The sequence below is a fragment of the Trichomycterus rosablanca genome, chromosome 14 (assembly GCF_030014385.1).
Source record: "Trichomycterus rosablanca isolate fTriRos1 chromosome 14, fTriRos1.hap1, whole genome shotgun sequence".
NCBI lineage: Eukaryota > Metazoa > Chordata > Actinopteri > Siluriformes > Trichomycteridae > Trichomycterus > Trichomycterus rosablanca.
Window position 1 is genome coordinate 26,824,804 of NC_086001.1, and position 12,637 is coordinate 26,837,440.

General features: G+C 41.3%; 1 long non-coding RNA gene across 1 annotated transcript; it reads right to left on the reverse strand.

Moving 5' to 3' along the window:
• Window positions 1-217: 217 nt before the first annotated feature.
• Window positions 218-4,675, reverse strand: LOC134326851 (uncharacterized). Its single transcript, XR_010014612.1, has 4 exons — window positions 4,614-4,675; window positions 3,693-3,809; window positions 3,322-3,450; window positions 218-991 (listed from the first exon to the last, which is right to left on the reverse strand). It is a non-coding gene; the product is annotated as an uncharacterized LOC134326851 (long non-coding RNA).
• Between the last annotated feature and the right edge of the window lie 7,962 nt (window positions 4,676-12,637).

Consider the following 12,637-nt stretch of genomic DNA (forward strand, 5'->3'; position numbering starts at 1 on the left):
AACTTGGTGGTGGTAGCAAAAGGGCAATAGTGGAAACTTGGAGGGGGTTGAATCAATTACCTTCTTTTACAATTTCAGGTCCTTAATCACTGAGCTGCAATAAGCCATATAAACATGAAAAACATTACCAGACAATGTATGCATATTTTACAGTAGACAACCTTGTCACATCAATATTTTATTTGGCACATAATAGAAAATTAGAAATAGCCAGGGATAATATTTCCAACAACAATTTTATTATTTAATAACTAAATACGTACAAATGTTGATAAAAAAAAAAGAATTTAAATCATATTTGGGAAAAGGGGTTGGACATTCAAATATTTAAAAAATATCGGGTTCAGTAAATGTATAATGGCTGCCAATGTAAACATTTCACATTGTACATCTAACTTACATAATATCTCACATTAGCTTGCTAGAAAAGTTTTTCTTTACAGGAACAAGGCTCTGAGATATTCTGATATATTATTAAAAAAAATGTCATTGCCCAAAGGACTCAAATGAACCTTATCCTGAAGGAACAGCTTACGGTCATTAAAATGTATGTCATGGTGATGCACGATACCCCCATTAGTTCCAAAAACAAAACTTGTAATTTTACTGTTCACCCACTTACGAGACCGTTCAATTTTTTTTGGGTGTACAGACCCCCAGCAGCGTCGCTGGGTGATGGCTGATAATATAATTTGCATTTCTGGAAAACGCTGTTGGAGATCCTGAAGGTCCCGCTTCATTGCTGCAGCAAGATGCAAGGACTTTATTTTCCCCAAGTCATTCCCACCGCAGTGAATAAGCAGAACATCTGGTGGAGTTCTTCCTGAAAGCCAGTTGTTGAAACGAGGGACAACAGAATGCCACCTCAATCCACCCAAGCCAAGCCACTCAACCTCGGCATAGACACCCAGGCTTGTTCCTATGGTCCTCCTTGCTCTTTCTTTTCCATGCCGAATGTAGCTGTCACCTAACAGCAATACTTTTGGTAGATCTATAAAAAAAAGATTATCAAACTAAATATTGAAAGACATAAGACATAATTTTTTGTTGCAATAATTACAGATTTTTTACATTTACATTTTCAGCATTTAGCAGACGCTCTTATCCAGAGCGACTTACAGAAGTGCTTCCATAGTGAACATTTCATTCCTTAAGTTTAGATAGACAACAGTCGAAGAACACAAATCTGCTAAAACCTGTTAGAACCAAAGTGCCTTTTTTTTTTTTTTTTTTTTTTTTTTTTTTAATGGAAAAGATTGGAATAAAATGTTAGTAAATAAGTACAAATCAGCCTAAGTGTTTAGTAAAAAGGTGGGTTTTTAATCGTTTTTTAAAGACAGCAAGAGACTCAGATGTTCGGACAGACAGAGGAAGTTCATTCCACCACTTCGGCGCTAGAACAGAGAACAGCCTTGATGCTTGTCTTCCTTTAGTCCTGGATGGGGGCTCAAGTCGAGCGAGACTAGAGGCTCGGAGGTTGCGTGGTACAGAGCGGGGTTTGATTAGGCCACGAAGGTAGCTTGGGGCTGGTCCATTTTTGGCTTTGTAGGCGAGCGTCAGTGTTTTAAACTGAATGCGTGCAGCTACAGGAAGCCAGTGAAGAGAACGTAGCAGTGGGGTGATGTGGCAGTGTTTAGGTTGGTTAAAGACCAGACGGGCAGCTGCATTTTGAATGAGCTGTAAGGGTTTAATAGTGGCCATGGGAGCTCCAGCCAGGAGGGAGTTGCAGTAGTCCAACCGAGAGATTACAAGTGATTGCACCAGAATCTGGGTAGCTTCCCTGGAGAGAAATGGACGAATCTTCCTGATGTTGTACAGGAGGAACCGGCACGATCTCGTCATGTTGGCTATATAAGGAGAGAAGGTCAGCTGGTTATCCAGGACAACACCAAGACTTCTTACCTTATCAGATGGTCTAATCTGGAAGTCATCCAGAGAGATGACTAGGTCCTGGGTTGGAGACGGATCTCCAGGAATGAGCAACATCTCTGTCTTGCTGGGATTAAGTTTTAGAAGATGAGCTGACATCCATTGTGAGATATCTCGCAGACATGATTTTAGCCTGGCCCAAGTTCATTTTATACCTAAAATCTATAGCCAACATGGCACACTCAGCAATGGTGCACATGAAAATTCATTCAAAGGGGCAATTTCAGAAGCATACTGGTGGCATAATTCAAGTCGGGCCAGACAAATAACAAATCCATCATACAGAACTGGTCCCTCTCTGTAAGAAAAAGTTGATTTTAGCCTGGCCCAAGTTCATTTTATACCTAAAATCTATAGCCAACATGGCACACTCAGCAATGGTGCACATGAAAATTCATTCAAAGGGGCAATTTCAGAAGCATACTGGTGGCATAATTCAAGTCGGGCCAGACAAATAACAAATCCATTATACAGAACTGATCTCTCTCTGTAAGGAAAAGTTGATTTTAGCCTGGCCCAAGTTCATTCTATACCTAAAATCTATAGCCGACATGGCACACTCAGCAATGGTGCACATGAAAATTGATTCAATGGGGCAATTTCAGAAGCATACTGGTGGAATAATTCAAGTTGGGCCACACAAATAACAAATCCATTATACAGAACAGGTCCCTCTCTGTAAGAAAAAGTTGATTTTAGCCTGGCCCAAGTTCATTTTATACCTAAAATCTATAGCCAACATGGCACACTCAGCAATGGTGCACATGAAAATTGATTCAAAGGGGCAATTTCAGAAGCATACTGGTGGCATAACTCAAGTTGGGCCAGACAAATAACAAATCCATCATACAGAACTGGTCCCTCTCTGTAAGAAAAAGTTGATTTTAGCCTGGCCCAAGTTCATTTTATACCTAAAATCTAACTGCCAACATGGCACACTCAGCAATGGTGCACATGAAAATTCATTCAAAGGGGCAATTTCAGAAGCATACTGGTGGCATAACTCAAGTCGGGCTGGATCTCTTCTCTCTGTGAATTTCTCTTTACACAATACTTTCATTTTTCTTCTTGAATTCTATGTGTAATCGTTCTTCCTCTTGTGTTAATCCTTCTGTTATGTTTGTTTTGTCATTGTACATTGACCTTGAGTTTGCTGAAAGACGCTATATAAGTTAAACTTATTACTATTATTATTATTGTAGTTTGTGTGCAGCTGCTGTCTCTATTATCATGGCTGAACAGATTATCACAATTTGGGGTTGACGGTTTTATTTATTTGTGTAAATAGAGATTAGAGTCGTTTGCGTGACTGTGAGGGTTTAGTGGTGCTGTTAGTGTTAGTATTAGTGATAAACACAAATAAATTTAATAATAAATGTTATTTTTACTTACTGAGTTCATCTTTATCTTCAGGTTCTTCCTTCTTCACAGGCTTCATCTGGAAACCTCCACACTGTTGGTCCTCTGGGGTGAGGTGTTCCTCAGAGGTGACGTGTTCCACAGGGATTAAAGATCCTTCACCTGAAATTCATCAATATGTGAAGAAGAAACTCAACAACTGGAGGAACCTGAAGGTTGTGGGTTTAGTTACCACAAATAAATACTACTTAGATTTAATCCAGACTGGAAGTATCAGCACTTCTACACAGGACAGTACGGTACAGTACAGGTTCTAATCCCACTATCCACATTCTCTTATTATTTCTACTATACTAACCAAACTGTACTGTACTAACATGGCAAATTGCTCCATATTTACTTACAGAAGTAACTTCCATCTTCTTCCTCCTCCTTTTTTATTAGTTTCTCTTGGAATCCTTCATTTTGTAGATCTATGGGGGTGACGTGTCCCTCTTCTGCTGACTGCATTATTAAAAGATCTGACAGGCAGACGGACAGATAGACAAATGTACTTTATTCCCTATTAAAGAGAAATCCAGGAAAATTCTTTCAGACTGTTTTAACTGTTTATTTTTAATGCTGTGAGGCTGTAAACAGAGTGAAAATGTTGAAACTATTGTGGGACTGAGCAGCATCAGACAGAAAAGACTTCTAATAGAACTTTTTGGGTTGGTTTCACAGACAGGGATTAAGCCTAGTCCTAGACTACACAGCATTTTGAATGGAGATTCTCTATTTAAAGCTAAATGTAGTCCTGGACTATAAGCCTTAATCCCTGTCTGGGAAACAACCCTTTGAGTTTGGTGGAAGTGGTTTTGTGGTCCAAAGTGAAATGATTAAGTCTGATGTTCTTTACATCTAGTTTCTCATCCACTCCCAATAACAGTGCTGTACTAATACTTTTAACTTTTACTATAAACCTGTAAAACAACCTGTAAACAAAGCTACAAGAACTCGCTGTTTCTATCAAACATTACAAACTGTAAACAAAGCTGAAAATGTGACGCGTTTATATCAAAATGTTAGATTTAATAATGAATAAACTCTGAATCCGTTACAATCCACTGATTCATCGGTTCAATGAATCGGTTCATCAGTACTGAATCATGTGTAATGCTAACAGTTAGCGGAGCAGCTAAAAGTTTGTTTGTTTAAATAAAACTGGAGTTAAAGCTCCTCAAATCCTCACAGTGATGTTTTATTATGAACTCTAGTTTTATTATTAATTAGAATGTGGTTATAATGAAATAAAAGGGTTATAATTAAATACATATTTTACTTACAGATGAGGCTCTACAGTACAAACACAGCAGCTTCTTGTTCTTCTTATGATGTTTAATGGCGGTTGGCAGAACAACTTAAGACGCACCAGCGTCACCAACTGGACTGGAGTTGAACAGCAGCTTAGCAGTAAAACATCTCCATTAGCCCTGTATCTCTCAGCTACAGTGTTGGGGGGAACGCGGTACAGTCACGTGATTACTTTTTATCTGTAACGAAGTAATATAACGCTCTTTGAAATGAACTAAAGGAACCGAGTCGCTCCTCTAGTATAAGGATAAATAATTAAGGAATAAACTTGTTTAATGATGTTAAATCTGATTGGTTCATGGCGTGTATGTTTTAAAGCAGAAACAAACACAGGCACATCTCTGCACAAGGGAGGATTTTTCTGAAACTAAATAAATAAAGTAAATAAATGGAATTTGTTTGTAGATGTGATTCCAGTATACAGTATTTGTTTGGGTTTAGAATGTAACGTGAAAGTAAAGTAATGAGGAACGAGATTACATTTTCCAGGATGTAATGAGTAAAGTAATCCCATTACAATTTTAGTTAAGTAATGAGTAATGGATTACTTTTTTGAGTAACTACCCCAACACTGCTCAGGTAGCTTTAGAGAGGACTAGTCAGTCCTAGACATTCTTCTAAGCAGTTTCTCTAATGTCATGTTTTGTTTTCCAACTCACACATTCACACCAGTAGAAGCTTAAAAATAACACTACAAACCAACTAGTCTATAAGCACAAGAGGATTCATCTTTAAGCCCTCACTGTGTGGTTCCATGGTGTAATCCCTGATAGCACATATACGTCTCAGAGACGTCTGGAAAAGGTCGGAACATCTTAAATGCATCGCGTTCCATTTAACTTGATCTTACATTGGTCTCATCATCATCACCGCGTTCTACATATTGAACACATACACATATACGTCTTTTTGACATCTGCATTAAGCAGCGATTTTCACCCGAGCTGCAATTTCCCAGTTCGGATTCTGACCTCGTCGAACTTTCACACCATATGCTCACAACATGAAAAAAGTAGTTAGTATTATATCCAGTACGCTGGAAGGTAGAATTATTACTGGGTTTTTTTACCTCTTTATTAACTCGCACTTAGGACATAACTACACTGGGCGAGTCGCAGGGCTCACCAGTTCATACAGACAGGCAGACGTGACCTACCTTTGGAGAAGGATGAAATAAAAGTGGGGAGGGGAAAAGGGGGGGGGGGAAACACCCCACACCATTCATTATGTTGTTGATTGAGAAACACACATGCAGCAGTTTCTGCAGTGGCCAAGCTGAATTGTACATATGACCATATGCATTTATTCTTCATTAGTGCAACTAGGAAACCTCATACTTGTCTAAACAGAGCTAAATAAAGGATCAAGTACATGTAAGAAAAATAAAGTTTTCTTTAAAGTTAATGGAAAGTATAACATTCGTGGATCTTACCTCTGCTAAGAAAAGTTTACAGACATTTGAATATTTAATCTACTAAATATAGTAGTGTACATTAGACTTGGACTAATTGCAGCACATGTAGCGGGTGTCTCAAGTTCAATGTTCTTAACACTGTTCTTTGCTGCACATCCACCACTATAAGTCTACTCTGCGTTGTGTTCGTTGAGTTCTGCGGTGCTTAAAGAAGGACCACGACCACGACCACTGCTGGCTAATGTCTTTTATTTGGCCGGTGCTCTGTATAAACAGATAAATATGATCAGTAAGGCGCTGGACACCTTGCAGAAATGTGTAGTTCAAGCATAAACAAAACTCTCCCATGTACACATTCAGGACATCAGCCCCCTCCTAACAGAAACGCACATGGGGAAACCCCGTGGAGCAGAAAAACACACATTTTTAAATAAAACTTTAAAAAGTGTCTTTTACAAGGTTCACGTATAAACCACAACATATCTACATGTTCATAACCTAATTTTACCCTATTTATACTGTTTATAACTTTATATCAATTGTTTTATGTAGTTATTTAAAAGTTTTAACGAAAAACCGCTAGAACGCATACCTGACTGAGAGCGCTGCAGCAGTGTCACAACAAAAAACCTGTATCTCTTAAAGAGACAGTACACAATTAACATAAACATCAAATAAATGGTTCCCCAATGCAAACATTTAACATATGTACATACCGAACACAAAAATAACATTGTAAACCCATTACAGGATTTGGTGGAATTTTAAATAAAACAAAAGTATTTTTTAACCCTGTTACATTCACCCCTCCTAAAATTCACCAACATCCTGATCGGATGAACTTCTACGGTTATAAAGAGGCTTAGTGTGCTATACTGACACATTCTGGAACAAGTGAACGGTAATACCTAGTTTACCTAGTCAACTTAAAAGCTACCTCAGATTCAAGGTTTAGAAAAGAAAGAGGTTGATCAGGCCTCTAAATTTTCTTAGAGCAATGTGACGCCTTATTACGACACACAATACTTGGTCCTCATAGACTTGTCAAACAGACACCATCATAGTGCAAACAAAATAAAACTTCACATGAGTTAAATCTCAAAACGAGAAATATTTAAGAACTATTCCTAAATGGAGTATTTGGACCTCTCAGAAGTTGTCTCTGAACCATTGATTCTATTAATCTATTCACTGTTTTCACTAATCTCCCTGCACGTGTTCTAACACGATTATCAACCTCAGCAGGTGTGTTCGAGCCAGTGAAAGACGAAGTATCCTGTAGTGTGTGTGGAATATCTGAATCTGGTAAAGCTAAATCAGATTCAGTATTTTCAGAGCAAGGGTCAGGCTTTTCTGAATCAGTCATATCAGACTTGAGTGAAGCTTCAGGTGAAGAAGGTGTTGAATCACTAGATTCTGACAGGCTCTGCACATTATCCTGAGCTACTACTCCAGAAACTGAAGCCGTCTTTTCTTCACTGTCATAGTCCTCTAGACCAGATTCTGTACTAAGCAGTGATTGGTCAGACTCATCAGCATCTTCATACTCATACAGCTCAGGAACTGGTAAGAAGTTAACCTCCATCAACAGGTTCCGGTGAACAACTCTTGTACGTCCTGTTACATCCTGTATTTTGTAGACATGAATTTTAGGGTCTGCACTAACAACAGTGTAAAGTCCATCCTCCCATTTGTCTGCCAACTTTCTCTTGCCTCGTTCTCCCTTGTTTGCTACCAGCACACGATCCCCCACAGACAGAAAGGTGCCCTTGATGCGCCTGTTGTAATGCTGGGCCTGACGTAGCTGTTCAGCAGATGAATGCTTCTGAGCAATCTCCATAGCACTCTTAAGACCAGAAACCAGTGACTTGGCATACGAATTGTAATCAGCAACTTCAGGACTATTCAAAACTTGCTTGAACATGAGGTCCACCGGCAGCCTAGGGACACGCCCAAACATAAGGAAGAAAGGTGCGTGGTCTCATGAACTGTAGCATTATAGGCAAAGGTGAGGGTCTGGATTTGTTGTGGCCATTTGTCTTTTGCCTTGAGGGGCAGAGTACGGAGCATGTTGCCTAACGTGCGATTGAATTGCTCTGTGCACCCATTGCCCATAGGATGGTAAGCTGTTGTGTGGGATTTTTCAACGCTAGCTAAATGTAGAAGCTCTGCTATCAATTTGCTCTCGAAATTTGCGCCTTGGTCAGAATGTATCCGCTCTGGAAACCCATATATGCAGAATATGTTATCCCAAAGTTTCTTAGCGACCTGCTTTGATGTCTGGTTGGCACAAGGGAATGCATGAGCTAGTTTTGTAAAGTGGTCAGTAACCACAAGAACATCCACTGTTCGCTGTTTGCTATCTTCCGCTGACCAAAAATCTATACATACTAACTCCATTGGGGCAGAAGTTTTGATACTCTCCAATGGCGCACGTGCAGCTGGTTCAGGCGACTTTCCAAATACACACCTTTGACAACACTTGAAATGTTCTCTGATATCCTTCTCCATATCAGGCCAATAAAAGCGCTGTCTTGCAAGTGATAAGGTACGGTCTTGACCCTGATGGCCTGCCAGATCATGGATGCCGGACAACGCTCTGTCCTTAAGACTCTTTGGTAGCACATACTGGAATCGTTTCTGCTTGGTTGAAAAATCTTTTGTCACTCTATACAAAACACCATCACTAACATGCAGCTTGTCCCATTGCTTGAACAGCCTGAGGACCTTAGAATCAGCACCTTGTCTGTCTCGCCTAGATGGTCGCCTCTTAGCAATGACAAATGGCAATACTTTGGAGATGACTGGATCCTGCTCTTGACTTAATTTAAGCTCCTCCATAGAAATTATGGGTACTGTTTCTTGGCTGCTTGACAGTTGTTGAACATGCTGGGCTAAGTTAACTGCTCTAACTTCCACCGCATCAGCCCAATCACAATGGGTCTGGCAGAGAGCTCTGATCTCAGCTGCATTATACTGAGTTCTGGGTGGTGTATGGTTTGCTGATCTGAACATTTGAGACTGACAGCTGGCTCTAAAAACATCCTGCACAGAATCCTCCTCTACCACATTGGACTGCTGAATGAGTGTAGGGTATGGTTCTTCAAGTAACCTCTGCCCAATGGGTTTAGCAAAGGGATCGTGACTCAAAGCATCAGCCACGACATTCACTTTCCCAGGTAGATGTTTAAGATCAAAGGTGAAAGATGCAAGCTTCGAAACCCAGCGCAACTCACATGCATCGAGCTTTGGCTTTGTCATGAGGTAAGTAAGTGGATTATTATCTGTCCAGACTGTAAAACTATGGCCCTTCAACCAGTGGCTGAACTTCTCACAGATGCTCCATTTCAAGGCCATAAACTCAAGTCTGTGAGCTGGGTACTTTCGCTGTGATGCACTGAGAGTCTTGCTTGCAAAAGCTACAGGTCTTGCTTTGGATTCTCCCTTGGGCACTTGAGAAAGCACAGCCCCAAGACCATCCAAGGATGCATCAACCGACAAGATAAATGGCTCATCAAAATCAGGATGTGCAAGCACAACACATTCCAGCAGCATAGTCTTCAACTGGTTAAAAGCGAGCTGACAGTCGTCTGTCCAATCTGTAGGGGTACGTTTTCTGTACCGCCCTGAGACTTTCTGTCTTTAGCCACCTTCCCTCTTCTTTTCTGCCCAGCAGTAAGTGCAAACAGGGGTTTTGCGACAGAGGAACAGTTGGGTATGAAATGCTGGTAATAAAACACCATGCCAAGAAATGATTTGATCCTTTTAACGGAGGGTGTAGCTCCATCATCCTCCATAAGGTTCTGTACCCTCATGGCTGTAATGACCTCCACCTTGGCAGGGTCAACTGACACACCACCACCACCAATGACATGGCCGAGGAACCTGACTTGCCTTTGTAGCAGATGGCATTTTTTAGGGGCCAACTTTAAGCCGTTCTCTCGCAGCCTCTGGAACACTGCTCGCAACCGGGACAGAGCTTCACTCTCTGATGACGCAAAGACAAGAAGGTCGTCAAGATAACACAAGAGTTTTGTGAAATTCATATCGCCAAATATCCCAAGCATCATCCTCATGAAAGACGCTGGACTATTACAGAGTCCCTGTGGCATACGATTATACTCGTATAATCCAAGAGGAGTCGTGAAAGCAGTGTACTTTTTGTCATCTTCGTGCATTGGAATATTGTAAAACCCTGATGTGAGGTCCATTGTGCTGAACAGCAAGCTTCCACCCAAGGCGGCCAGACAGTCAGACTGATGCGGCAAAGGATGTGCGTCTTTTAGCGTTCTGGCATTTAGCCATCTGAAATCTGTGCAAATACGTAACCCACCATCCTTCTTCCACACCATCACCAGTGGGGACGCATACTCGCTTGAAGATTTCCTGATAATTCCTTTTTCCTCCATGTCAGTTAGAGCTTGCCTCAGTTTTTGATAATAGGCTGGAGGCACTCTCCGGTATGGTAAACGAAAAGGGCGTTCATCAGTGAGACGGATGCGGTGTGTGTGGCCCTTAGTTTCACCACAATCCAGTGAGTGTTTGGAGAAAATATCTTGATATTCAATCAAAAGTTGAATCAGTTTCGTTTTACAGGCATGGCTTACTGGGCATGAATCAATATTAATGTCTCCAAGTCCCAACTCCAACAAGCTTTTGTCTTGATCAGCAATACAACCACCCACAGAATTGTCAGGTTGCTGTTCTTCTGAAATGAGGTGTAAGCCCTGGAACACATCTAGGTCCTCAACTGCCAAACAAGGTGAAACATCAGCTAACTTGCTGTTTCTTTTCAGTGTGATTGCTTTGTCAGATGGATTTACAATTGTCATGGGCACCCACCTATCTCCCCACAAGGATGTGACAAGTCGACCAATGAGAACACCTCGCGGTTTGACTTTGGAATCCGTTGGCTCTACAATAACGGTGCTCCCTGGTGATAAGGGTACATTGGCTGGTAGTTTGCCCCAGACTAAGTGTTCATGCTTGGGGAGAAGTGTGACCGCTTGAGTTAGCTTGACAGTGCCCACTTTATCAGGAAGACTGCTTCCTCTCCAACGCTCAACACCTGTAAACATTGACAAGAACTGCTCGATGCCGGGGTTGGACTGATGTTCATGCCTCGATGCTATGTTCCAGTATTCACTGTCGGTCTTTAGGTCATGAATTCCATGTTTAATGATGTTCGAACCCAGAATCATGTCATCATATTGACCAGGAACAACTAACGATGGTACGACGCACCATGTATCATAAAGCTTGATCTCCAAGTCATAAAAGCCATCTGGCTGTGTTTGCAAACCACCACAACCAATTAAGACAATGTTTTCTTTGGAATATTGCTTCTCAGGTAAAACACCGGCAGCACGAAGTTTCTCCTCTGCATGGTCACTGATGGTACATGCCATTGAACCTGAATCTAGCATCCCTTTAAGCTGTACTTGGTGATTGACAAGAACTGGAGTATAGAACAACTCGCTGAAAGCTTTCACCCTTTGCGTTGCTTGTCCTTGGGGACACTGGCACAACTCTCTTTATATAAATGTGCCATGAGGGATTCATTCCTAGCACTCACACCACCCTTCTCCAGGTGTGAGTGATCTAGTTTAACTGCTGGTTCTGACTGGCATTACTGTTGTGAGGCTGAGAGCGTTGCTGGTTAGTCTGTTCGGGACAATCCCTCTTCCAGTGACCAGGAGCCAAACATTTCAGACATCGGCCCTCCTGTCTGCAATGAAACATTGTAGAATGTTCACCAGTCCCACAGACCCTGCACATCCTCCGGAAAGACTGAGGAACTGCTGCTCTGGTATTTGGGTCTGCTAAGCCTTGTGTCTGCTGTGTGACCAGTCGATCTAACAAAGAAACTAAGCTTCTCATGCAGTCATTTTCTGTACTGCCATGGGCTGGAGTCAATGGAGTTGGCTTGGATGTGTTTAAAGCATGCACATCATCAACAGGGCATTGAGTATGGATCTTACGCTCGATTGTGCATTGGTCTTTGAAGTCTGACTGCTGCTCGAGTTTTCTTTTCTTGCATGTGGTCATCAAGTCTCTCTTGGATTTCACAGGCTGACCATTTCTCTGCAGACTTGAACTTAGACACCTGCAAGAGACTCGTCTGGACAGTGTTTGATGAACATCATACTGACCTCGTGGCTTGGGTCACCAATGCAGCGGCCTTGCCTTTTCAGACATTCATGTGCAACATCCATGGTCTTGTTGAGCCTTATCCAGTATTCCATGGCATCCTCACCTAGCAGTGGCAATGTATTATAAAAGTCGGCTAAAGGCATGCTCGAGTACGTGAGTTCGCTAAAATGTTGTTTCAGAATATCAAAAATCACATTTGGGTTATTAGTATGGTCAACTGATGTGTTATTACGCAGCTTTATTTTGACTACATCCCCTGCTTTGCCCATTAACCTATCCAAAATTTCTTGTGATTGCTCATGACTTGGAACAGCCCTTTTCCTTAAATATAAAGTCCCAAAAATTTTCCCATTCTTGTACTGTAAACTTATCTGAGCCATCGCCCCTAAATATGGGAGGCTCCTTCGCATCTGGTTGCATGACAAGTTT